Source organism: Pan paniscus, chromosome 17 (assembly GCF_029289425.2).
Source record: "Pan paniscus chromosome 17, NHGRI_mPanPan1-v2.0_pri, whole genome shotgun sequence".
Lineage (NCBI taxonomy): Eukaryota > Metazoa > Chordata > Mammalia > Primates > Hominidae > Pan > Pan paniscus.
Window position 1 is genome coordinate 66,058,658 of NC_073266.2, and position 26,244 is coordinate 66,084,901.

Below are 26,244 nucleotides of genomic sequence, written 5' to 3' on the forward strand. Positions count from 1 at the left end.
GTATTCAATTGAGAAATCTCTTTAAGGGGACTGACTTGGTAGAAAACTAGGTGGCCCTTTGACCTTCTCCCTCTCCTTCTGCTGTTACAGGATATTCAGATGGCCCAAGCCCAAGTCCCCACTTTCACAAACTCACCACTTTGTGACCATGAGTAAACTTTGACAGCGGAAACCACACACTGGGGAAGGTGAAATGGAAAGATGGGAGGAGCTGGGACCCTGATGGCCATGCAGCCATCACACCAACAAGAGACTGCCTAACTCTGGTCATTTTTCTTCCTCAGTCTTGCTTTTTGTATTTTTTAATTAATAGATTTTTTAAAACTTATGAGCAGTTTCAGGTTTACAAAAAAATTGAGCAGAGAGTACAGACTTCCCAAATCCCCGACACCACCCCCACCGTTTCCCCTAGTATTGACATCATGAATGAGTGTGGTGCATTTATTACAGTTGATGAGCAAATATTGTTATGTTATTGTGAACTAAAATCCACAGTTTCCCTTAGGGTTCACTCTTGCGTAGATTCTATGGGTTTTGATGAAGGCATGATGACTTTTATCCACGATTATAGTATTGTACAGAGTAGTGTCACTGCCTAACAATCCTCTGCCTATTCATCCCTCTCTCCCTGCTAATCCCTGGCAACCACTGATCTTTTTACTGTCCCTGCCTTTTCCATAGTGTAATATAGTTGGAATCGTACAGTATGTAGCCTTTTCAGACTAGCTTCTTTTGCTTAGCAACATGCATTTCAGATTCTTCCATGTCTTTTTGTAGCTTGATAACTCATTTCTTTTCATCGCTAAATAATTTTCCATTGTCTGAATGTCCCACAGTTTGTTTATCCACTCACCTATTGAAAGACATCTTGGTTGTTTCCAAGCTTTGGCAATTATGAATAAAGCTGCTATAAACATTTATGTGTAGGTTTTTGTGTGGACATAAGTTTTCAACTCATTTGGGTGAGTACCAAGGAGAGCTACTGCTAGATTGTATGATAAGAGTGTGTTTAGTTCTGTAAGAAGCTGCCAAACTGTCTTCCGAAGTGGCCGTACCATTTTTCTTAATGTGGAGAGAAATCTTCCTTAAGCCGCTGTAATTTGGATCTCTGTTATTAGCAGCTGAATGCAATTCCTAATTGATAGGGTGGGAATGTGTTACTGAGTGCTGATTCGCTGGACAGAAATCTTCCACCAACACACTAAAAAGTCAGAAGTAACTGCTGGTCTAGTCATGCGTTCTTACCCATCAGCATTACTTTTTTTCATGAGGTCAGACAAGATTGTCAGATATATAACAAAGATATGACTGTGTTCTAATTTTCTATTAACATTACGATGATAAGAAAAGATTGGCTTGTCTTTTTATTTAGGTCCTGTTAAGGAGTCTCCACATGATTACTTCTTCGTAAGTGCTTGCAAACTTTTTGTTTAATGATCTGTTCCCGCTGTCTTTTGGCATTTTTCTGGTCTTCATAATTCCACCAAGATTAAGGATAGTGGTTTGACAGTTGGGTCTACAAATCCTGTCCTAGTTGGAATCCTCAAATGCTGAAGTGAGCAAATATTCCCCATTATCATTATCCAGTAATCAAAATCATTTTAGCGACTTGATTTGGCTTCATGCTGAGCAGTAGATGTGTTCTGGGGGAAAACTATATATACATCACATTGTTATAAATTAATTCCTATTTTAAATGAACTGGGAAAGCTTGTCACAGCAGAGGATAATGCAGTGAATCCTTCTATAAGGCAAATAATTCCATTATATGAATAATCACCCTCTAATTTAGTTCTCTGTGAATATGTAATATTCAAATAATGGGGATTTCAGGGTTTTTTTTACATATGGAGATTAGAGCTGAATGTTTGCTTATATTCAATTCCTTTTTTTTTTTTTTAACATCATCATCATCATTGTCTTCAATGTTGTTTGTTGTCATCACCAGGAAAGGCACCAAATTTTAGAAATACATGAAAAGAGCTGCCTTACTAGAGGTTGTCTTATCCACCAATAAGCAGGTCTTGTTCTGTGCTGAGGAATCCTATAGCTTCCTCAGTGTCTACATTCAATGGTACAGAATGATTACCTGGTTATGTGACCTTGGACAAATCACAAATTATATAAACTCTCTGGGTCTCAGTTTATTCATCTGTAAAATGAGAATGATGATGGCACATTACTCATGGGGTTGACTTGAGGATCAAATGTGGCAACATAGAGTGTCTATGTTATGTGTTCAATTAATGTCAGCTATTATAATTGCTTTTCGAAGTCGTATTATCATTAAACGTTCAGGTTAGACAAGCCCTCCCCTTAAAAAAATAACTATGACTGCATCACACCCATTAGAATGGCCACCATCCAAAACAAGCAAACAAATAAATGGAAAATAACAAGTATTGGCAAGGAAGCAGAGCAATTGGAACACTCGTGCACTGTTGTGGGAATGTAAGATGGTGTAGCCACTATGGAAAACAGTATGGTAGTTCCTCAAAAAACTAAAAGTAGAATTACCATATAATCCAGCAATTTCCCTTTTGGGTATATATTCAAAAGAAATGAAAGCGAGGACTCAAAGGGGTATTTGTACACCCACGTTTGTAACAGCATGATTCACAACAGTCAAAAAGTGGAAGTGACCCAAGTGTCCATCCATGCACAAGTGGGTAATCAAAACGTGGTATATACATGCAATGGAATATTATTCAGCCTTAAAAAGAAATGAAATTCTGACACGTGCTACAACAGGGAATAACCTTGAGGGCATTATGCTAAGTGATGTAAGCCAGTCACAAAAGGACCAATACTGTATGATTCCACTTACATGAGGCACTTAGATTAGCCAAATTCATATTAACAAAATGTAGACTAGTGGTTTCTAGGAGCTGGCGACAGAAGAGGATGGAGAATTGTGTTTTAGTGAGCACATAGTTTTAGTTTTGCAAGATGAAGAGTTTTGTTGATTAATGCTAGTGATGGAAGCATAACAGTGTGAATTTACTAATGCCAATTTTAAGTGTGCAGTAAGCATACAATTAAATGTTTAAGATGGTACATTTTATGTCACGTGTATTTTACCATTTTTTTTAAATAAAAAGATTTTTACTATTTTAAAATTATAAAATAACCACCATGATTAGGAGTTTTCTATACCTAGGAAATGGGAACACATCCAGTGGTAGAAGATTGTAGGGAATGGAGAAGTGACAGTGTGGCCAACCCAGAATACTCTTTAGCAGAACTGAATGCCTGTCATAGCTGACAGATGAGCCACTCAGAACATGCTTGCATTTGTCAATGATCCCTCCAGCTGACTCCACAGTCGACTGGTTTCACAAAGCATAACACTGGTTGTGATTTGTGTCTGGGTAACCACAGCTTCCAGAGATGGGCCCTGTCCAAGAAGCTGGTATTCAAAAATTACAACTCAATTGATAGGAGAAGAGTTCACTGGTACTGGCTTAGTAATTAAATTGCGAGGTGATTATTAGTCTGCTCAGGCAAAAAGATCACATGTGAGTACTTTAAGTAGCCTAAGACTAAAAAACTCCTCCCAGAAAAAAAAAAAAACCTGTAACTAAATTCATACCATTTTCTGCCAATTATAGATGCCCTCCAGTGACTTTAAGGTTGCCACAGCAACATGCCCACTGAAAGGTTGTCTTAGTCCATTTTGTGCTTCTATAACAGAATACCTGAGACTGGGTAATTTATAAAGAAGAGAAGATATGTATTTCTTACCTTTCTGGAGGCTGAAAGTCTAAGGTATAGGGGCCCACATCTTGCAAGGACCTTCTTGCTGTGTCTTCCCATAGTGGAAGATGGAAGGACAAGACAGCACACATGAGCCAGAGATCAAACTCACAGACTTAAGCCTTTTCATAATCAGCATTAATCCATTACGGGGTGGAGCCATCATGACCTAAACACCTCCTAGTAGGCCCTACCCCCCAACGCTGTTGCATTAGGGATTAAGTTCCCAACACATGCTTTTTGTTAAAAAAAAATGTGTTAAATAATACATTGGGACATATTCACTATAGCATAGGGCATGATTGCTAAGTCCTGAAATATATGGATATAGCAAAGAGAGAATGTTTCACATCTTATCTCTGTGTCAAGCCAAAATTGTCTTCTAGGGGTAGGACAGGTGAACTGTCACCAGGCAGCTCTCCTCTCTTCTGTGGCGCAATCTGAGGTCCCAAGCTGGCTTGCCACCTCTGCCACTGCCCCACAGGGAGCACAGCAGCCCGGCATTTCCCCTACACTGCTCCCTTCCCCTGGGTGGTCTCCCAGTCCACATCAGCTAATAGGCATCCTCCCTTGTTTTTCTGAAAACCTCCTCTGCCACCTCTCCCAAGCAGGGTTCCCTGACCGAGTGGCAGCTTGGTGCTTTCTAGAGCAGATCCCATTCAATCACCTAGCTCTGCACAAAATAAATTCAAAGGCTTCACACACCCTTTGCCTTTGTTCAAGTCCCAGACTTGATGAAAATCAGCTGACTCCTGTGAAGGTGATAATGGGGAGTAATACTGTGAACCACACTGATACTGAAGACACATTCCAGAAAGCTGCTGATGAGGCAAAATTTGGTCTATCAGGTCTGACAATGCATGTACCAGACGTGCTGCTACTTAAAGAAATGATGGCTACTTCTTTTGTAAAAGGGATAACCATCTTACAAAGTGTCTTTTGTGTAAATTTCTATTTTTATATATTAGTAGGTACATTTTAGAATTTAAAAAGCTGTCTTGAGTCATTTCTGGAAAGAGTGGAGTATAAACAAATCTGATAATTTTGCCAAAACGGAAAAAGAGGTGGGGTGAGGGTAGTGGATCTGCATGTGAGAAAGGGACAGAATGACAGCTCATGAAGAACCATGAGAACAGATCCTGATTCTGCAAGCTCTACTGAACCCTCAGAGGCCCTGCTGAAGATGAGGATGAGGATTACTGGGATTAGGGCACAAGCCAGTGTTGGATCTCACAGTCTGGGTCAGGCTGGGAGTGGCTCCCACAGTCTGGGCCATACTCTACTGTCTACCCGAATTATAACTGAAAAACAAAATCTAATCTCACCCTCTTGAGTCATAGAATAAAGTCCTAATTGGTCAAAACTTTTGTTCCTGGTCCCACACAGCCTATCACTTGGGTAACAGCAAAAATAACAACAATAATAACCAAAAAATAAAACCTGGCGTTACTATAAGCCCTTACTATGTGTGAAATGCCTTGTATACATCATCTCCTTTAAGCCTTATAACGACTTACTGAGATATGTTCTATTATTTCTCTCTTTTGTAGAGGAAATGGAAGCTTAGAGTTGCCCAAGGTCAAGTGGTGATAAAAGGGGAAGGCAGGATGCAAATCCTGGTGTCTGCCTCCTGAGTCCAGTCTTGAACCAATGACACACAACTAACTTTCTGGACTTCGTGCCTCCTCCTCCCCATTGCTCAGCCCCTCCCCGATGTGAGTTCCCACTTCTAAGCTCCTGCCTGCCTATCACCGAGAAAGCCCCCTTTCCAGCCCTGGTCCCATCCTATCACACTCAGGCCTGGCTCGGGTCCACTTCTCCCTTGAATGTCTCTCTGCTGCTCTAGCTTACAAGGGTTGCCTTTTCCCTGAACAATCACTCTGTCTATATTACACATATGGCACACCTTGGATTTTAATCTTTTACTGCCATTTCTGTTTAAAATGTGTATGTCATCTGAACTAAACTGTGAGGTTCTGTAAGCCTAAATTAATGCCCACTTTTGTGTGTGCTGGTCATTCATATTCAACTTTGAACAAATGCGCTATATATAATAAATACTAGGGTATAAAGGATCATTTAAATAATTTTTTAATGTTATCTATAAAGAGTTTTTAATAACACAGAAAATATGTGTTTAATTTTATTACATGAGAAAAGCAACATGCAAACATGCATAAGCAATGCCATCTCAGCTATTATAATTCCACATGATAAATCACATGTAGAAAATTTAAAACATAAAATATACAGGGTAATAAATAGGGCAAGAAAGGCATGGAACCTCATTCAGATTTAGTGATGCATCTTCATTATTTCCTGCAATCATTTTCTTATTAACAAATTAGAGAATGTGACAAACACTCAAAATCCAGAATGTAGTATGTGGACCCCCTACTATGTATGTCTCAAAATGAGCCACCAGCATGTCTGAAGAAAATATTGTGATATTTACTGAAATTTATTTTTATGTCAAAAATAGGCAAAAAGAGTAAACTTCCCTAAGCGCAAAGGATCTTTTGAATCATTAACATAAATGAACACATACACATCTCTGAAGTCTCAATTTAAAAGAAAAAACACTTTATTATAAATGCACCATTGAGGAAGAATGATGTTTCCAAAATTTCCTGCAGCTGGAGTACAGGTGCTCACCAGGGACTCAGAGAAGGTAGATCCTAATGTCTTGAGATGAGGGGCGTAGTTAACTCACTGGCTCTGAGGCCCACAGCTCTGGGTAGACCACCACCTACCCACTGGCTGCGTGCCCCTTGGTAAGCTACTTCACCCCTTCCGGTCTCAGTTTGTTCCACTGTAAAAGTTGCTTTGCCAACTAAGTGAGACAAAGCACACAAAAAAAGTTTCGCTTGTTGCTCTGTAAATAGTAATAGCTCAATTAATACAGTAGCTATTGTTCTTTGAAAGGGGACTTAGAGATCCTGGAAGGCTCAAGGGCAATTATTTTGCAGATATTTCAGAATAAGACTTGAGCAGACAGGATTTATAAACTGACTGAAGAGGGAGACACCTGGGATAGAAAACGGAAGGGCATCTTCAGCAGGGGGACCGTCCCAGCTAGAGGGATCATATTGGCCTAACTCCTCTCTCTGCACTTCCTGTCTTTCAGGCTGTTCTAGATGTGGCTCTTCAAACTACAAAGATCGGAAGTCACTCAACCTAGCGCAAATTAAAGGGGATTACTACAAGAATATGGAGTGTATTAGGCTGTTCTTGCATTGCTATAAAGAAATATCTAAGGCTAAGTGATTTATAAGAAAAGAGGTTTAATTGGCTTATGATTCTGCAGGATGTACAGGAAGCATAACACTGACATCTGCTTCTGGGGAGGCCTCAGGAAGTTTTACTCATGGTGCAAGGTGAAATGAGAGCTTTCAAGTAACATGGTGAAAGGAGAAGCGAGAGAGAGAGAGAGAGACAGAGGTGGGGAGGTGCCACATACTTTTAAATGACCAGATCTCACATGAACTCACTCACTATTGTGAAGATAGCACCAACGGAATGGTGCTAAACCATTCATGAGAAATCCACCTCCATGATCCAACCACGTCCCACCAGGCCCCACCTCCAACATTGAGGATTACCATTCCACATGAGATTCAGAGGGAACACAGATCCAAATGATATCACAGAGGTATCGGGAGTCCAAGAGAGGCATAGTAGAGCACCCAGTGAGGGAGAACTGAAAAGGTAAGGAACTGAGGCTACTCTAAACATGTCTCTTTCCCTCTCCCTCCTCTTTCCCCCCTCTACTCACTTCTTCTGCTTACTTATCTTGCACTCGACCCACCTAAAACACAAGCCTTGACCTGAGCAGCCATCACCAATGAGCAGAGAGAGGTTTCTCAGCCTCTTACTTCAGATTCTTACAAGAGGAATTCTGATTGGCTCAGTTCCTCTGATGGAGCCACATCCACTCAAGTCCAGCCTAGCCCAAGATCCCATAGATCGGGTGTATACCTCTGGTGTGATTAGCACTGCCTGCCCCTCCCATTTTTTTAGAGTGTAGACTGGCAAACAAGGAAACTTGTCTCTTGCAGAGATGTGGGGTGTATCTTTGTCCAGGCCTTCACCATGAACAAGGCTGTGGTGCTCACGCCACTAACTTAGGAGGTCTGACCTTGAACTCTGGGAGACTTGAGGAATGTCTGATGACTCACAGGCTGACATTGAATCAGTCCATGTCCTTAAATCTTGCAAAAGGAAATCTGCTTATTTTATATTCCCTCATGGACTTCAGGGCTTTGTTTAACAAATATTACAAACCTTTCCTGCTCTGCTGGAATTAAACAGCTTAAAATTCTTCCTTTTGGCTACTTAATTTTCTTGCTTCTTTTGCCAGTGAGATTATAACATTCTTGAAGGGAGAATTTCAGGTGTGGTGAAGATCTTAGAGATCATTGAGGCCAACCTTCTCATTTTACAGGTGTGGAAACTGAGGCCCAGAGACAGGAAACGTCACACAGCAGGAGAGGGGCAGGTGGGACCCGGGATCCCGTTTCACACACTGTGTTCCCCAGAGTACCTTGCCATGTCTTAGGCACAGCATTGTCCCAACAAATATTCAATTGCTTTATTTCATATTCTGCTTTTGCTTTTCTCAAGCTCATTGTTCTCTATTCACATCCCTTCTCCACCACCGACTTCAATCTTAGGGGATCACTTTGCATGTGCCTTTCAGGTGTTGGTCTTTGGGGTTGTGTAGTGGAAGGTGAGATGAGGCATGGGTGAAATTTCACCTGGTTCTATCAAGCTGTTATCTCTCCAGGCCAACACCACGGTAACAGAGCGTAGACACTAGACTACCAACTTCCTTCCTTCTGCACTGTCAGTGGCCTCCAAACTGCATGATGAAGCCACTCTAGCTCCCACAGTAAGTCACTAGTTCTGCAATGCCTCCTGGGCCAACACCGCATAACAGGAATTTTGGCCACTGCTGACCTTCTCCCAGTGGGAAGTAACAAGTGGATGTAGCCCCACCTTCCTCCCAGAAGCCTTCTCTGATCCTTGTAGCCGACTGGGAACTCTTAGTTCATTTGACATCACTCTCACACAGTGGAGCGCTTCATTCATTTTCCTGTTATCTGCTGGGCATCAGCCTGGTCTCAGCTCCTGAAGGTAGGTAGCTTCTCTCCCCCAGCACCTACCTAGGCTCCCACCAGGCCTTCAGTCAATGTGTGGACTGACCAGTAACTTTTCCCTGGAACAGCTATGGCTACGGAGGTGGGTGGAGAGAAGTCATGGCAAGAAAGGAGAACTAGTACTTTTTGCTATTAGGCAAGTGTGAATGAGGAGAAGCAACTCCTTAAAACAAACAGAAACATTCTGACTTTTCATTTCTAGGCAGACAGGGCAACTCCTGGCCACTCAAAATCGGTCACAATTAAACCAATGCTAGCGTCATTTGCTTCAGGAATCTCCAGTTCCTTCACTCTGCACCCAGCAGCTCTTCCGACCCAAGCCTGCAGGTTGGGCATGAAATCAATCCCAGAGCAGAGAAAGAACAACAGACGACGGGCCACATAAGCCCCAGGCCTCCCACCTGGGGGAACTCTGGTCTGAGGCATCTACAAGGCCTTCCCCTCAAAGATCCCCATTCCAGCCTGAAATGCCCATCATCAGAGGCCACTGAAGAGAGCGCTCAATAAGAAGACAAAAGTGTCAGAGTTAGAGGAGAGAATCAGAAGAATATCTTATATGTTAACGACAGTTTATTAGACTGGAGGTAGAGCAGAGAGCCAGGCACTGAGGATGTGGAAAACAGGAGGGAAGTTTGGGTGGGCAGGCAGCAGCAGTGCAAAGCCCCAGGCACTGCCCAGAGGAGGCAGCATTAGGTGGGGCAGCAGGGTAGGGAGCAGAGGAGCATGAAGAACTTTGGCTGATGTGGGTTAAGAGAGCTAGGCCAGGAGCAGGGGAAGGTTAGAATTGGGTCCAGGTTCCTTGAAGACAAACCTAACTGATTTCACATATTAAGATGTGTCACCCTCAGGAATCCTTCCTGCACTACTAGCTCTGCTGGTGTGAGTCTGCAGAAAGAAAAATTCAGGGATCATTTTTGAGGGCCAGAAAGACTCAGGACAAGAAAGGGCATCAGCCATCTTTGAGCACTTTCCATGTGACACAGTCAGCATAAACCCATGATCACCACTGGTTCTCACAAGGCCAAGAAAAGTTGTTGAGTAAGTGGCCCAAGGTCATCCCTTATGAATGTTAAGTAAGCTGCCCAAGGTCACAGAGCCAGGATGTATCATGCCTGGGATTCAAACCCAGGGGTCACACTGACACCAGAGCCTGTGGTTCCCACTGCCCCCTCACCCTAGGTGCATACCCCAAACGGAGGTGTGTGCTCTCCGTGGAAGCTTCACGTTCCACATGTTGCTCAACCTCTAGCCTCTCCTCACCTCTGAGGGTGCGATTTAAGCAAAAGCAAAGCCAAAACCCCGACAATTTTATTCTTATTTCCTTTGCAGGTGGCATGCCTGTCACACAATATGTAAAAACCAACAATGACAACAGGGTAAGTAAATGGGAATTTGCTGAATGTGTATATTCCAGTATTATTACATAATATTTTGTAAACCCAGGAAATTGTCCAGATGTTAAAGCATACAAATAACTCACTGCTGAGCCAATGAGGCATAAATGCTAAGAAGGACAAACCAACGGGAAGAGTCAGGTGTGCTTAAACCTGTTCCTTTGGAGTGGACGACGGTTGCCTGCCGCCCAGACAACTGGCCTCTAGTACCCACTCTGTACCAAATCATGGCTGGGCATGAGTTGCTTAACTCTCTGGGCCTGTTGCCTCCCTCCTGAAGGGAGGGAATGACAGCCACCATGGCCTTTGGTACAAGAATCAAATGAGTTGTTCTATAGGATGTGAATGTCTATGCTGTTTTGTGTCTCAAGCCCGGGAGACAAGTTCTCCACACAAAACAAAATCCCACCCATCCTTCAAGGCCCATGCCACTCTCCATGGCTAATTTTTTAAATTTTTTGTAGAGAAGGAATCATGCTATGTTGCCCAGGCTGGTCTTGAGCTCCTCAGGCTCCAAAACTGCTGGGATTGTAGGCCTGGGACCTTTCGAATTAGCTCTCTTCTCTCACCTGAAGCCTTTGTACCCTTTAACCTTAATCAGGTGCTTATCCTTTCCTCTCTCTTTGTTAAAAATCTTAGAAATTCTTGCCGGGCACGGTGGCTCAATTACAGCAATTAAAGTGTAATCACAGCACTTTAGGAAGCTCAGGTGGTGGATCACGAGGTCAGGAAATGGAGACCATCCTGGCTAACACAGTGAAACCCCATCTCTACTAAAAATACAAAAAAAAAAAAAAAAAAAATTGGCCAGGTGTGGTGGCGGGCACCTGAAGTCCCAGCTACTTGGGAGGCTGAGGCAGGAGAATGGCATGAACCAGGGAGGCAGAGCTTGCAGTGAGCCAAGATCACGCCACTGCACTCCAGCCAGGGCAACAAAGAGAGACTCAGTCTCGAAAAAAAAAAAAAAGAAAAAAAAAACTTAGAAATTCTTTGCTCAAGTATCACTTCCTCCAGGAAGTCTTCCTGACCCTCTCCCAGACCCCACCCACCCTCCATCCAGTTGGCTGCTCCAGGTTGTGTAGTGGGGGGAATTTCACAGCACTTTGTGTTAAGCGCTGACTTATCCCTTGTATAATACTTTCAATGACTGTAGTCCCTAATACTGGACTGAGCTCCTTGAGCGCAGAGACTGTGAGTCTTACCTGTCTTGGCATTCCTAGACACACCTGGTCTGTGGAAAGTGCTCACTAAATGTGAATATAAACTAATGAATAAATGGGTTTCTACAGCAGTTTATACTGCATCACACAGTTCCTCTAATGAATTTCTAGCCCCCTTCCCTGTTGGGGCATACAGTATTTTATTCAGTATTTCTCCTGAAGGCCTCTCTGTGCCAAGCTCAGTTTTAACCAAAACATTGGTGATCTGGTTAAGTCATTACTGAATTATCCACTACGTTGAATTCTCCCAACTACCCCGTCCCAGCCCTTAGCTTGGCCGAAGGAAAATTAATTGGTTGCAAAGTGCGTATCTAATTACAACAGCCAGCCCCTGACACAGAGATGCTCAAATGTTAATTATAACATATGCATCTCAATAACCGACGGTGGCATTTAGTGCAGCATTAATCACGCCACTTGGGCCCCCCAGTGCATACACAAAGCTCCTTTTTATCTGCCATTAGCACAGACTTTGCACTTTCGGCACGGACGTTCTCATCCTTAAAGCCTTTCGGACTCTAAAACCAACGTTTCCCTGTAAGCCTGGACTGCGCCTAAGCCCCCAGTTCTCCCACCGCAGGGGCCCCCACCCAGGGCTGCGCCAGCGCCGTGGGGTCGCTGGGCGGCGGGTTTTGGCGTCGCTAGACTGGGCTGTCTTGGCAGCTAAGGCGACATCCTGAGCGTCCCGGGGCCACCCCGCTCTCCAGGGCCCGCCATCCTGGAAAAGAAAGGCGAACTACATTACCCAGCAGGCCTCCAGCCGCCCTCTTTCCTTTCAAGTCTTTGCACGTGGCCTGAGGGGAGGGCGGGGCCTGAACGTCACTCTCCTACATTCTCTTTCCCTGTGTCAGATCAGGGATCATTTTTTTTCCTTCCTCTACTCCCTCCCCCCTACCCGCCCCTCCCTCCCTGTTTCCCTTCCCTCCCTCCCTCCCCTCTCTGCTGGGTCTGTGCGCTGGGGCGCCCGATCCCCTCCGCAGCTGAGACGCTCCGAACTCGAGGCAGGAGTCGGCTCTCCGGAGCCTCGTCCCTCCCTTCCCCTTCCCTGCCCCCTTCCCCCACCCCCGACTCGGGCTTGGCGCGGCGGCCAGAGGAACCCCGAGGTGAGCATCTCCTCGCCCGTCCTCCTCTTATAGTCATCTCAGCTTGCTGATCGATTCGGGGACCCGGGAGGAGGGCTGCGTGACGTGGGCGTGCTTATAGATAAATCCGGGAAAACCGCCCCAAACAATCAGCCCCCTTCCCCCCCTCCCTGCTCCTGGGCCAGCGGGGTGTCCGCACCCATCTACCATCCCCTCCTCCCCCTCGGTGGGGAACTGCACTCCACAGTGTCGCCCCCTCCCTGGGTTTGTCCCATTCCCTGCCGGGTTCCCCGCCCCGCGGGGTGTCATGGCCCTGGAGCTCCGGCGCCAAGGGGGGCTCTTGGGGGACGCACGGCTGGAGCCCGGCTCGCTTTGGAGCTGCGCGGTGTAGCCGCTGTCATGTGCCGGGTTCCGACCTGGGAGGAGGAAAAGAGCGAGCGCGATTCCTCTTCCTTTTGTTTTGAAGCCCGCATTTGCTGCATCGAGCAGTTGGTTTAGTATCAGCCAAACTTGCAGCTGTTCAGACCGCGCTCCGCCGAGGTAGGGAGCCCGTCTCGGGGTGGCGTTTGGGGGCCGGGGGCTGCGGCACTCGGGGCTGCGGGAGGGACCCCGAGAGTGTGTCGCCACGCCGCCCCTCCCTTCCCCGGTGACTGATTGTGTCTGTGGCAGCGGGCGTGTGTGAGTGTGCGCGCCCGTCCCCGCGGGCTCGGGGATGTCTGTGGATGGCTGTCGTCTAGACAGGGCGCAGCCCCCTCCCTGCGTCCCCGGTGAGCCCGCGGGCCGCGGGGAGAGCGGGGGATGGGAGCAGAGGAAGAAACCAAATCGGTGGACCCGTTGCGGTCTCCCCTTTGCTTATTCCCAACGGTTGTGGTTCTGTTGGCTTTTTTTATTATTCCTGTCGCTGCGGTGCAATCGGGCCTGGGGAATAGATACGCCCGGCGGAGAGAGGTTCACTTGACAGGCTCTGAAAAGCCACCTCTGGGTGGCGAGTGACCCGAGAGGCCGTGGGGTGGGCTCCGGCTCGGGTTCATCAGGACGACGAGCAGGTAACTGTCCCGGGCGCCGGTCATGGGGGAGGGCGGGCGGGGGGGCGATGGCTTGGGCTGCGGCGAAGGTCTGGGGCCTCGGAGGGCCGCGTGCCGGTGCCTGGATGTGGCCGGAGGGGGCGTCCGGGACACCGCGCGCCTGAGCCGAGTGTTTCTCTATTGATGGTAAAAGACAATCGGGAGGGGGGTGGTCCGAGCCCGTTATCTGGGCGGCGTTGGCTCTGTTTGGTTCCGCGGAGTTTTCAGGGTTGGGGCTGGGGGGTGTGAGCACCGCGGGCTGTGCGGCGTGTAGAGGGGAGGGCTGACTGGCGGCGCCGCGTGCGTCTCCACCCCGAGGAGTGAGGCGTCGCCTCCCCCGCCCGGCTGTTTGTGTGTACACACGGCTCCGGTGTGTGTGGGGGGCGGGGACCGCAGACCGCGGCGTAGTGGGGACAAGCGTGGGCCCCGATCCTCCGCGCGACCGGTCCCGCCAGCCCCCTCCTTGTCTAAGTCGGGGTCGTGTGTCCCCGCGCGCGCGCGCCCGAGTTACTTGGAGAGGGGACCGTGCGGCTGTGGGCCGGGGAAGACCGTAGGGTCGCGTGTGCTGGTCTTCGGTGCAGGAGTCCCAGGTCCGCTGTGCGGCCGGAGTCACACAGCCCCTCCCTCCGCGTCCGCGACGCCCCGTGACCCGGCAGACTGGGGGTCCACCCGGCGGCGCGGGGGGTTGGTTTGGCTGCGCCGCCCCCAGTCCACGCTGGGGTGACCCCGCACCGAGGCGTTCTATGGGTGTGCGTGCCCGCGCTCGCCGCCGCTGCCTTCGCAGACCGGGGAGAGAGTCAGCGACTGCCAACCGCAGCCCCGGCTCTTCAGTCTGGGGACAGTGGGAGCCCAAGCCCAGCGCGCCCCAGCCCGGCCCAGGCCGCCGCCCGCCCGGCGCTGTGTCTCTGCGGCCCGAGGATTATCCCCCAGTCCAGGGGCCCGCGCGACCAAGGAGGAAGCCGCTGGAGCCGCCGGCTCGGCCGCGGCTAGAGCCTCCGTAGGGCGAAAGTGACACAGCGCGAGCGAGCGCCGCCGCTGCTGGAGCCGGGGCCGAGAGGAAGGAGCCGCCCAGAGCGCAGGGAGGGGCCGCCGGCTGTCCGTTCCCAGTTCCTCCTGCCCAGGGCCCGGTCTGGGCTGAAAACCTCAGGAATCCAGGCTCCTAGCAGGCTCGGGCTGCGCGAGGAAATGGCCTGGCTTTCAAGAAAACCCAATTATACGTGAACAGAATGCACCGAACAGACGCTAGAAGATGGCCAGGACACGCTCAGGTTGTCTGGGGAAACTCCTTCTGAGTGTTTGACACAGGATTCGATTTACACACAGATCACCTCATCTGTGTCAAGTATCTGTCCTGGATAATGGATGCTCAGAGGCAGCAATTTTGTAACACATTCTAGGGCACAGTGTCATCAGTGATTAACAGGTTGCTAGAATAATAATATATTTGTATGACCTTACAGGGCAGGTTTTCTTCCCCCAGAACCTCCCCCCGCCCCCGCCAGATATCATAGCGTTAAGAGGGTCCTGTGAGGTAGGAGAGTATTAGCCCCATTTTACGGATGAACACACTGAGGCTCAAAAATGTGGCTTGCATAAGGCCTCTGGGTGGGGGAAGGGCCACATTCCCCCTTTTCTCAGCTTATGGCATTTAATTAATAGTGGCCACTTTTTTTCTGAGTATGGATTCTTGACACCTCAGGAAATACTGAAGCTAAAAAATAGAGTATATTATGCTGACACATATTCTTTCTCAAAACACTCTTGATTTGTTAACCATTCCTAATGAGAGCAGCCACTAAAGAACGGAAGTCTGCATTGCTGTTATTACCACGCATTTAATAATTTGCTGTTGGTGAATGGATAGCAGCTGTGATACATCCAGTTTCTACCAGAATCATATGTGCATATAATAAATGTATATGGTATGCCTGTTCATGTAACACTTATCTATGTTTGTATGGCTGTGTTCATTGAGTCTTTATTGAATTCAAGGAGCAAAGAACTTATACATGTCTGCATGGATTTCTCAGAATTCATGCATGTGAAGGCTGTCAGACAGCCTGGAGGGTTATTAAGTTTAGCCAACTAATCAATTAATTAACCATTCACTCAATATGTACTGGGCACCTACATGTTTGTGTATCTAGAAGTGCGTACAAAGAAAACTTCACAAATGTTAATTAAGTCCAGCAAATGTTTATGAAGCACCAGCCTCACTTAGGCCAGATACTCTGCTTCTCTACAAAGATAGTAGAGCAGAGATAGTTAAGTTGCAATGCAATAACACAGCCTACAGGAGGGAACAAATCATAAATATTTTAGAGCAGTCACCCTGGAACTTAGTTTCACATATGTTGGTTTCAAGGGGCCCAAAATGCCAGTTCTTATTCTAGAGCAAATGCAGAAGGAAGCGATGGGGAAAAAACACCTTGATAGCCTTGTTACCCTGAACTTCAGGCTGTTTGCAACCTCCCGGGAGGGCCCAGAGGTATGTTCTTCTGTGGAAGTTAGGCAGCTGATGGAAATTACCCTGAAGCCAACCAACAGGTTTCTGGCGACACGGAGCTAAGGAGATGTTCTCCGTGGTCCCGCCCCAGCTCAGATGTGCTGTGACTCAGGGACAGGCTGTGGCTTTGGTCAAGGTCTCGCTCAGGCCCTGCCTGGGTGTAGGAGTTTCTGCCTCACAGGTCTGTGTAGGTGTGTTAATACAAGTCTGCTTTTTATCTAATCCCAAACTCACCGTCTGGTCCCAGATATTGTCCTCTAATTTCATTTCTGTTTTGGGCTCCATTGCCCTTGTTTTAAGGTTATGTTGTTTGCAGCTCAGGTCATGAAGGAGGAGGCAGGAGATGGGTGGTTAGGTTGGAGAGAGAATCCTGAGCCCAGATAGAGAACAGGAGGTACAAACATGCAGGCAAATTGCAGTTTCTGAGAATTCTCCACACGTGGTGGCATTTCTGCATAACTTACCTGATAACACAGCCCCATTTGATGTCCTTGGCTTGGCAGGGGGAGGGGGCGTCTACCTCTGGGCCTCACTGCTGACTCACCGGCACCCTGAGCTCAGCTGCTTCCTTTCAGGTTTGGGTTTTCTTTTGCCCCTGCCTCCCGCTGTGTGCGGTTTAATTTAGAACCTTGCTATAATGGTGGCCTTCTCCCTGTGTTAGCACCGTGCTCTCAGCATGCCTCTGACTTTGGAATTAAGGCCAGAGCTGTGGTTCACAACGGGGTGAGAACAGACACATCCTTGGATCTCCGGCACCCAGAGCTGGGGAGGACTTTGAAGATGATCTGATCTTCACGTGAAGACCTGAAGCCTAGGGAAGTGGAATGACTTGCCTAAGGTCATGGTGAGCCCTTAGCAGAGTGGGTAAAAAATCCTGGAATTTGAGATTTCATCCAATCTTCTCTCTATATACCGTAATGCTTTCTGGAAAAAAGTTAGGTTCTTACTTCCCAAAGAGTGAGAACTCTTTATCTTCTCTCCTGTCTTCTGGTTCTGGGAAGAGCTCTGAAATTCATTTGACTTCTCTTTCCTTCACAACTGGCCCTTCCTGCCTTATCTTCATCTTTGGCATTCATGAGCAAATGAAGGTCTGTATTTGGGAAATATAGGGTGTCTTGGTGTCCTACAGTGCTCTTAAGCTTGGTCTGTGGCTTTCTGGCCCTGAGGCAGGGTCCTCAGGAACCTTTTGGAAGTGTTTGCAAAGCTGGGATGTGTGTGTACTTTTCTAGGAAGAGAATCTACAGATTTCATTTGATTCTCAACTGACTCAAGTAAGGACAAAACTACTGGTAGGGAGAAGGACAGAAAGGTTGAATAGTGGTTGGTTGACACTGGGGCTACTTTAATACGCTGCACTTGATTTGGCTTTACAGTTTGCAAACTATTTCACACAAATTATCCCATCTGCCTTTTATAATAGGTGGTTATCGTTATCAGCCTGTGAGGCAGTTGTTGTTATACCCATTTTGCAGAGCAGGAAGCTGAGCCTTCATGGTTAGTGGCATGCCCAAGTCACGAGTAAGCAGTAGAGCAGGGATATGAACCCTGACTTCAGACTTCAGGTCCAGTGCTCAGGGCTGAGGTGGCTTGCTATCTGACATCATTATGATGAACAGAAAGCCTTGAACTTCTCAGAGCTTCTTAATGCCTACTGTTCACTCATATTCGGCCACAGAGCCAGACCCAAATGCTCACTTACCCAAGGGGTAGGGGAGATAAAGTATGGGAGGCAGTTACCATAGCAACGATCTGTAGAGTGGAGCCAGTTTGGGATGGTTTCATGGATGAGGTGAATTTGGGAGTAGGCCTGGGTAATGGTGGAGGAGGTTTTAGGCTGGGGCAATGGCCCAGAAATGGTTAGGGGGCAACTAGGTGCTTGGGGTGGGTAGAACAGACCTAAGAGGTTTACTTGATCATCCTGCAGTCGGTGCGAGCTTCACAGTAGTTGTCGGGCTGCTTTTCTATGCCTGTCTTTGTGCTAGGCCCTGGGGCTATGACAGTGAACAGGTACAGCCCCCTGCCTTCAAGCAGCCAGCTTTCTAGTGGGAGAGACAGATGCATAAACAGTTCCATTCAATGTCATGTGGGAAGTCTAGGTAGAGAGAAGCCCAAGGCCCTTACAGCGGCACAGACAAGGGGCAGCCACCTGCTCCGGCCTCAGATGTCAGGGAGGGTTTCCTAAAGGAGACGGCTCAGGAGCTGAATCTTAATGGATGAAAAGGAACTGGCCAGGAGAGGAGATGGGAGAAGGGCATTCAGGGAGAAGGCATGGCATGCGCAGGGTGTGGAGGCATGAGGCTGCCTGGGTGTAGGAAGGAATCGCAAGCAGTGAGGTCAAATGCAAAGGCAGAGATGCAGACAGCGCTCAGAGTGGAGGAGCTTTGTAAGCCTGGTTTCAGACCTTGGCTTTTAGCCTGCAGGTAAGGCATAGAGGAAGGACTTTAATCAGAGAGGTGTACAGCCTTGCTTGGATCGGAAGGGAACAGGACTGGGAGCCAGGCGGCCATGGGACTGGTGAGGCAGTAACAGGCTCTCCACGGCATCCAGGTCATAGGGGGTGAGACCTGGAACAAGGGCCATGCATCTAAGGATGGACCAAAGGTCATACATTAAAATTAGTTGGGAGTAAAGTCCGCAGTGATTACTTAGACTTGGGGGATAAGGGAATCATCTCAGTGGCTCCCAGGTTTGTGGCCTCACTGACTAGATGGACGGCAGCTCTTAACTCAGGTGCGAACTTCTGGTTGCTGGAGCAGGGTCTGCTGGGGTTGAGATGGGAGGGAAGATCATGGTGAGTTCAGTGCTCCGGTATTGAATTGGAATTGCTGGTAGGATAGTGGGGTGGTGCTGCCTTACAGACAATGCACTGTGCAAGCTAGAGGCCGCAGAAGTGTGTGCCCAAGCTGAGCCCTGGGAGCGGGGAAGCATTGGCCACTGAGCGTAACCACGGTGAGGGCTGCCGTAGACAATGAGAGCAGACCTCTTCCTCCCATTGTCAGAGAATCCTTTGTCATGCCGGCCGCTGTCGTCAGGGAAGCCAGGCGGGGATGCTGTGTCATGCTGGAGGCCCAGCTGGCAGAATCCGGCGACAGCCAAGAGCGTTTTTCAGCTGGAAGCATTAGAGTGAGTTAGGGGAGAGGCATTTCGCTTTTTAACATCCACAGTGAGCAGAGCCCTGTCCCAGCCCCTTGGAGTGTACAGAGTGGGGAAGCCCTGGAACCTGCTTCCAGGAGCAGGTAGTTTTGTTGGGGAGAGAAGATATGAACATATGAAGCCACTAAAAAGCTGTAACAACCCCAGGGAAGAGTGGAATGCAAATTAAATAGAGTGTTGCAGATCCCTCTGTTCCTGCCATACTTCATTTTTATAGAGCTGATGTGTTTTAGGCAAACGTCCAGTCTTTGCATGTTTAAATTCTCAGAACTGACAATAGTGCCTGGCACATTGTAAGTGTGTGTTCAGTCTATGTTTGTGGATCTGCAGGGATGTACCCAGAGTTAGTCGTCTGGGGTGGGAGGTCAGTCAGGGAAGGTTTCCATAAGCACGTCCAAAAGGGGCATCCCAAGACTGATTTAGAATACTTTTAGTACCACAGTGGAGTAAAAATCTTGAAAACCTTCCAATGACAGAGCACCTAGAAAGGCTGTGTAAGCTGTAGCTAGCGTCCTTTCAAAGAAGAGCTAAGCTCATGGAATGTAAGGGAAATCCCCAGGGATCTCAGGCAGTGGGGAGGGTGAGCTCCAGCTGAGGCTCGTCTAGGCCTGGGGGTTGGGAGGGGTGTTGAGGGGTGGTTCCTGGCCTCAAAGCCCAAGGGGTTGAGTCGTGACTGCATCTCCTCTGAGACTAGAGATGATACCAGGAATCAAGAGCCCTGCCTAAAACAGGACCTGGTAAAAGTTTGCATGCTGGGAGAAAGGATGGACTAGACAGCAGCCCGTCCGCATGGGGCATGGAAAGTGGGTGTGCTGCTTTTTGTCTTGACCTGGATGTGAGGTGGAGAAAAATCTTCCCTAGAAATGTGAGACCTCAGGCCTGTTAGAGCTTTGAATGTCCACTACACATGTGGTCCAGGAGGCCCTCAAGAGAGAAATTAGCATGTAAAGACTTGGGGGCCAGTGTCTTCCTGACTGTGAGCTCTAGGGCATCAGGGGCCTGGGGAGAGTCTGGGGCTCTTTGCCCTTTGCTGACTTAAATCTCCACCTTGGGAGATGCTTTGCGATCAGGGCAGGGTAAGTGAGGGAGGAGTGAGAAAAGAAAGGGCAGAGGTGCCCCTTGGTAGGAACCTTTTAAAAGGGCCTTGGAGACAGCTGCACAACTCGGGGAGGCATGTGCAGGATGGCAGAGAAGGACAGTTCCATCCAAGGCTTCATCTCTTAGGAAAAAACTTCAGATGAGCCCCGTCTAGGAAGCCCAGAATATTCTCCCTACTGCATACTCAGGTCAGGTTCTTACAGATAAGGTTTCTTTCCAGGGTCCCCTTAAGGGTGCCCTGTGCAGATTGCGGTTGCTACTGGTCCTCTAGACTGGGCACTACATTGTCTTCCCATGCTCAGAGTCTTTAGTTCCTACAGTTTCAAACTCAGGAGACATCTTAGAGGTCATCTGGTCAACCCTCCACCTGGTGTGGGAATCCTGACTGCAGCAGCGCTTGGTTCCAATGTGCTGCTTGTGGCCGGGAGTTTATTGCCTTGGAGGCAGCGCCTTCCCTTATGTTATAGCTGGAAAGGCCTTGTACTGAGCTCTGGCCACCCTCCTGGCTGGCCATTTTCACCCATGGCCCCTGCAGCTGTTGTGAGAGATGGTTTCTAGACCTTTCACCATCCTGCTTGCTTCTGCTGGAAGGGCCTCCATTTGTCAAGCTGAGATTCTGTGAGAATCCAGCCAACTTCTGTCCTAACTTACTTCACACAGAGGCAGCTTTTGAAGATAGATGTGAGGGTAGCTGAGCCGGCTGCATAGGCGCAGTCTGTGATGGGGGAGTTCTGAGAAGCTTTGGCTCGGTGCTTTTCGGATGATCATGAGAGAGGCAGCAGCACCTGCTGCAAGTTCCTTCCTCCAACGCCCAGAATACATTTCAGCTTATAAGTAAGTAACTTGGGAATCCCATGCAGGGAGCTGTGTGGAATTTATTGAGTGCAGGGAGTTTATTGAGTGCCTGTTAAATGCCAGGCACAATGCTGGGCGCTCTCTGTGTGCCTCGCTAAATGAAAGTAACCTCTCTGAGGGAGACAGAGAGGCAGAGATACGGTAATGCCTAACTGTAGTTATGACAATTGAGCCCTGAAGGGATTCAGAAAGAATGTGTGTGGTTCCATCCAGAGTGGGTGGAGCTGACACATTCCCCATGCTGTTCCCTTATAGGGCCTTCCCCTGGGGTAGGCAGTATCATGATCTCACCAGTAGCTGGGAACCCACAGGCCTGTCCCACACTCTTGGGGCATTTGCTGAGATACTTAGACGTTTGAACCATGAGATCAAGAAAGTGACCTGCTAGAGAATTCACATCTTGGTATGTCACCAAACAGGCTGGTGTTTACAAGCAAAGTATTTTTTACAGCATGCGGTTTATCTGTCTCCGGTATCTACCTACAGTACCCTGGGCACTCTCAGGAAGCAAAATGTCTTTCTGTTCCTCCATCTCCTTGGTGCTTGGCATCTGTGTGGGTCACATATTCAGCAGATTGGGTAATAAAGAGCATGTGTTGCCTTTGCAGCAAGGTTGCATCAGATGGCTGGACGTGCCTGGATGTGCTCTGCCACTGGCATGAAGGACCCTGTGCAGACAAGGCCAATAGTGAGGGTCAGGGATTCCGAGAAAGCACCCAGTTTCTCCTCTTCTCCCTCTAAAAATGGTTTCTTCTGCCCACATTCTATTGATTTGCCTTAATCCTTTTAGCTGTTAACCTTTGCCTCAGTTTAGTGGACACACATGGTATCTGCAGTGGGTCTGGCTCTAGGAGTGAGGTGAGATGAATTGAGGTAAGCCTGGCAGGGTCCCTGCTGCCCATCTGCCCATCTTGCTGGGGAAGACAGAATAGCCTTGCGCTAGTGTAAGGTGGTAAGTATGGGGTCAGGAGAATGAAAAGGGTGCCAAGGCAGCCAGAAGTCAGATGACTGTGAATTTTTTTTTTTCCAATGGATAATCATGCTGGGACACAGATATAAACTGAGGTTGTCCTGGGTAGGTAAGGGCTTATGGACACATGGGCCAGGGAGGGCGTATGCATGTGGGTCATACCTGACACTATTATCAGACACTGTTATCAGTCATTTATACTGCAGGGTGCACATAGGGGTGATGGGGGAGGTGCTCGTGCATAAGAGGAATTGGCAGCTGTTTCCTTCCTTTGCTTAGAGGATGTAGGGGAAAGCATTATCTGTGGGGACTGGACTCAGAATTCAGATGGGGCTCAGTTTACAGCCACAGGGTTCTATCTTATATCTCACCATGATCACAGTTTGGGGATTGGGGTGGAAATATGGACAGATGAAAACCATCGGGCTTGTGGGATGTTATTGGCTACAGGTAAAAGAACAGTGTACTAAGGATGGCTTTAAAAACAAGGTGTTTCAACTCAGCCAGAAGTCTAAAGGTAGGAGCTCTAAGGTTGGTTCATTCAGGGAGTCAGCGATCATTTCAAGGACTCTGTCTAACCTAGGCTGCCATCTTCAGCACATTGGCCTTTGTTCTCAGGCCAGTCCCCTTATGGTCATAGCATGGCTGCCACTGCTCCGGGCATCATGTTCTCACATAACTGCGCCCAAAGGCAGGCAGGAAGGTTAGATTCTCCTCGTCTGTCTTAATTTGTCAGGGAGGGAAGCCTTTCCCAGAATTCCCCTGCTGGAGATTCTATCAAGTCTCCTTGAAGAGAAACGAGTCTGTACCCATGCCTCCGCTCCAGTGGAGGAGGAGAAAGCAAGTCCCTGGTGCTTTCGCCTCATCTAGAGCAAGAGGCAAGCTGTGTTTGCAAGGAAGTGGGGAAGGGAGCAATGGTTGGCTAAGCAAAGAGGAACATTTACTTCACCAAGTTTCAAGATGTTTTTATTTATTGGGGGGGAGTTAGTGAATTAGCTTTACTTTTTTTTATATCTCAATATTGTTGAGGTTTTTGTTTGTTTGTTTGTTTTTTTAAAATCTCACCCCCTAGTTCTGGCAACCACCAACCTGGTTTATATCACTATAGGTTTGCCATTTCTGGTAATTATTACTTCTTAAGCCACAGGTAATGCTGGTGCATAGGATCCCAGGTGTTCCATGGATGCCTTTTGTGTGGTCCCAGGACATGGGTTCTGTGGTCTGTTCTCCCAGCAGCTCCTCCACTTTCCCGACACTGGGGCCAGGTGGAGAACCCCAGTAGGCAGAATTGTCCAGAGGGAGGGAGCATATGTCACTGGTGGCCTAGGCAGCAGGACTGGAAAGGCCTGAGGGCCTGAGGCTCCAGTGGGTTGGTAGAGGATGGCAGTCACCTTTGCAGGCAGCTGTGGGTTGGGGAGAGGAATTGGTGCTCAGCTGTGGCCTGCACATTCTGCAGAATGAGTTATGTTGTCCCTGCTGATTGGGAAGCCTGGCCCCAGGGAATGCAGGGTGTGAGAAGATGGTGGCGGATGCCACCTTCCCCTCCCCAAACCACTATCCCCTCTATACATACACATGCAAACAGCCCAGGCCGTGGGGCTGACCATGCAAGCTAAGAGACAAATCTGTCCCCTCTGGGCTCCTCTCCACTCTGCTCAGGGTGTCACTGTGTCCTCCTCCCCCTCTTCCCACAGCACAGTCTGTGGGTTGCTAGAGCACTTAGCACTTCCCATCACTCCCTGCCTCCTTATCATTCCTTGGATACTTGCCTATCTGTCCCCTGGGATCATGAGCACCTTGCTACTGTCCTGGGAGTCATCAGGGCATTTCCTATAGGGCTAGGGTGGTGCCGGCCACAGGGTCCATGCTTCATGGAAAAAAAAGTATTTTTAAGGCAAGATACATATTTCTAGAAAGGGACTTGTTCATTTGGTTATCTGTCCAGATTCCAAACCAGTTCCGTGTGGCACTGCACAGTGCCCTGGACGAGAACTTTCGGATCTCTCCATGTTTTCCTCCCTAAGAGGAAGAAAGGTAATCAACTATCCTGTTCTGGGCTGAATTGTGTCCTCTCAAAATTCATATGCTGAAGTCCTAACTCCAGCGCCTCAGAACTGGATTGGTGGCCGGGCCTTTAAAGAGGTAATTAAGGTAAAATAAGATCATGAGAGTGGGCCCTAATCTAGTATGACTGGTGTCCTTAAAAGAAGAAGAGGACACAGATAAGACACAGATGGGGTCAACAGTGTGAGGATGCAACGAGAAGGCAGCCATCTGCAAGTCAAGACGGAGGCCTTGGAAGAAGCCAGCCCTGCCAACACCTTGATCTTGGACTTCCAGTCTCCAGAATAAATACATTTCTGCTGATGAAGCCACCCAGTCTATGGTGGCCTGCTATGGCAGCCCTAGCAAATGAATATGGAAGGATTCTCCCCTGCAGCTTGTGGAGGGAGTGTGGCCCTGCTCACACCTTGGTTTTGGACTTCTAGCCTACAGAATTATGAGATCATACATTTCTGTTGCTTTCAGCCACCTGATTTGTGGTCCTCTGTTACGGCAGCCATGGATACTAATACACATGCATTGTGTGTTATGCTTGTGTTTAGGACTTCACCCCCTAAGTGTATTTCATCTTTCAGCTCTGAGTGTAGTTGTTGTTATTCTCTTTTGCAGATACACCTGAAAAGTTAGCATTCCTCCTGAGGTCACACAGGGAAGCCAGGCTAGAAACCCAGGCCTGTGTGGACTCTGGCCTGCAAGCTGTTGCATTTGGGCAGCGGGGAGATGTCTGTAAATGCAGGGATTGAACAGGTGGTCTTTCTCCTGAAACCTGGGTGATCCAATAATAACTTTCTTTTTCTTTTTCTTTTTTTTTTTGGAGACGGAGTCTTACTCTGTCACCCAGGCTGGAGTGCAGTGGTGCGATCTCGGCTCACTGCAAGCTCCGCCTCCTGGGTTCATGCCATTCTCCTGCCTCAGCCTCCCGAGTAGCTGGGACTACAGGCGCCCGCCACCACGCCCGGCTAATTATTTTTTTTGTATTTTTAGTAGAGACGGGGTTTCACTGTGTCAGCCAGGATGGTCTCTATCTCCTGACCCCGTGATCCGCCCGCCTAGGCCTCCCAAAGTGCTGGGATTACAGGCGTGAGCCACCGTGCCCGGCCTAATAATAACTTTCAAAGCCTAACAGTTGCTAAGTATTGTGGTGTCATAGTAAGCACTTTGCATGTGCTGTCTTCATTAGCCATTACAGCTTCTGTTTCATAGATGAGAAAATGAGGGCACTTCTTCCAACGGGGACATTTAAGCAAGAAAAGCCAGTGACTTGGCCAAAGTTGCATACCAGGCTTGCCAGTGAGAAGACAAACTGAGGACTGGTTCTCTGAACTGTGCCCTCTTGGCTCTCTAGAAAGAACTGTGTGGAAATTTCTGGATTCCTATGTCTTAGTCCATTTGGGCTGCTATAGCAAAATACCATAGACTGAGTAGCTTATGAACAGGAGAAACTTATTTCTTGGGCTAGGAAGTTCAAGATCAAGGTGCCAGCAGATTCAGTGTCTGGTGAAGGCTCAATTTTTCATAGATTGCACCTTCTCACTGCTTCTTTTCATGACGGAATGGGTGAGGACGTTCTCTGGGGTGTCCTTTATGAGGGCACTAACCTCATTCATGAGGCTCCGCCCTCATGACCTAATTGCCTCCTGAAGGCCCCACCTCCTAATACCATCAAGTCAGTGGTTAGACTTCTAACTTGTGAATTTTGCGGGGATACATTCAGACAGTAGCGGAGGTTGAGTGTTTTACCCCAGGCCACACAGCTAAGAAGTGGCATAACCAGTTTTACTCAAGCTTTGCCTGTCACACACAGGGATTGGCAGGTTCCCCTGTAGTCCCCTGATGTTCTGAAAAGGTCACTGGTCTTAGATTGGCCACCTGTGATCTGGCTGCTCTCAGGGAAGTCACTTCACATCTGGGTGCTTTGTCCTC

General features: G+C 48.1%; 1 protein-coding gene and 1 long non-coding RNA gene across 7 annotated transcripts in view; one reads left to right on the forward strand and one right to left on the reverse strand.

Annotated features, from left to right (window-relative positions):
• Nucleotides 1–12,321, reverse strand: part of LOC117976793 (uncharacterized) — a 78,843-nt gene extending 66,522 nt beyond the window's left edge. Inside the window, exon 1 of the long non-coding RNA XR_004667560.3 lies at nt 12,275–12,321. This is a non-coding gene — a long non-coding RNA (uncharacterized LOC117976793). The remainder of the gene's footprint in view (nt 1–12,274) is intronic.
• Nucleotides 12,322–12,470: 149 nt separating this feature from the next.
• CTIF (cap binding complex dependent translation initiation factor) overlaps nt 12,471–26,244 on the forward strand; it is a 328,591-nt gene continuing 314,817 nt past the window's right edge. For 2 of the 6 annotated variants that reach the window (XM_008952543.6, XM_034943646.3), the window contains exons 1-2: nt 12,471–12,632; nt 13,078–13,151. The gene's annotated coding sequence lies outside the window, so the exon portion shown is untranslated. Of the gene's footprint in view, nt 12,633–13,077; nt 13,152–13,290; nt 13,658–26,244 lie in introns of those variants that run through there. The other 4 variants (XM_003827202.5, XM_034943647.3, XM_034943648.3 and 1 more) reach the window with 3 other exon arrangements.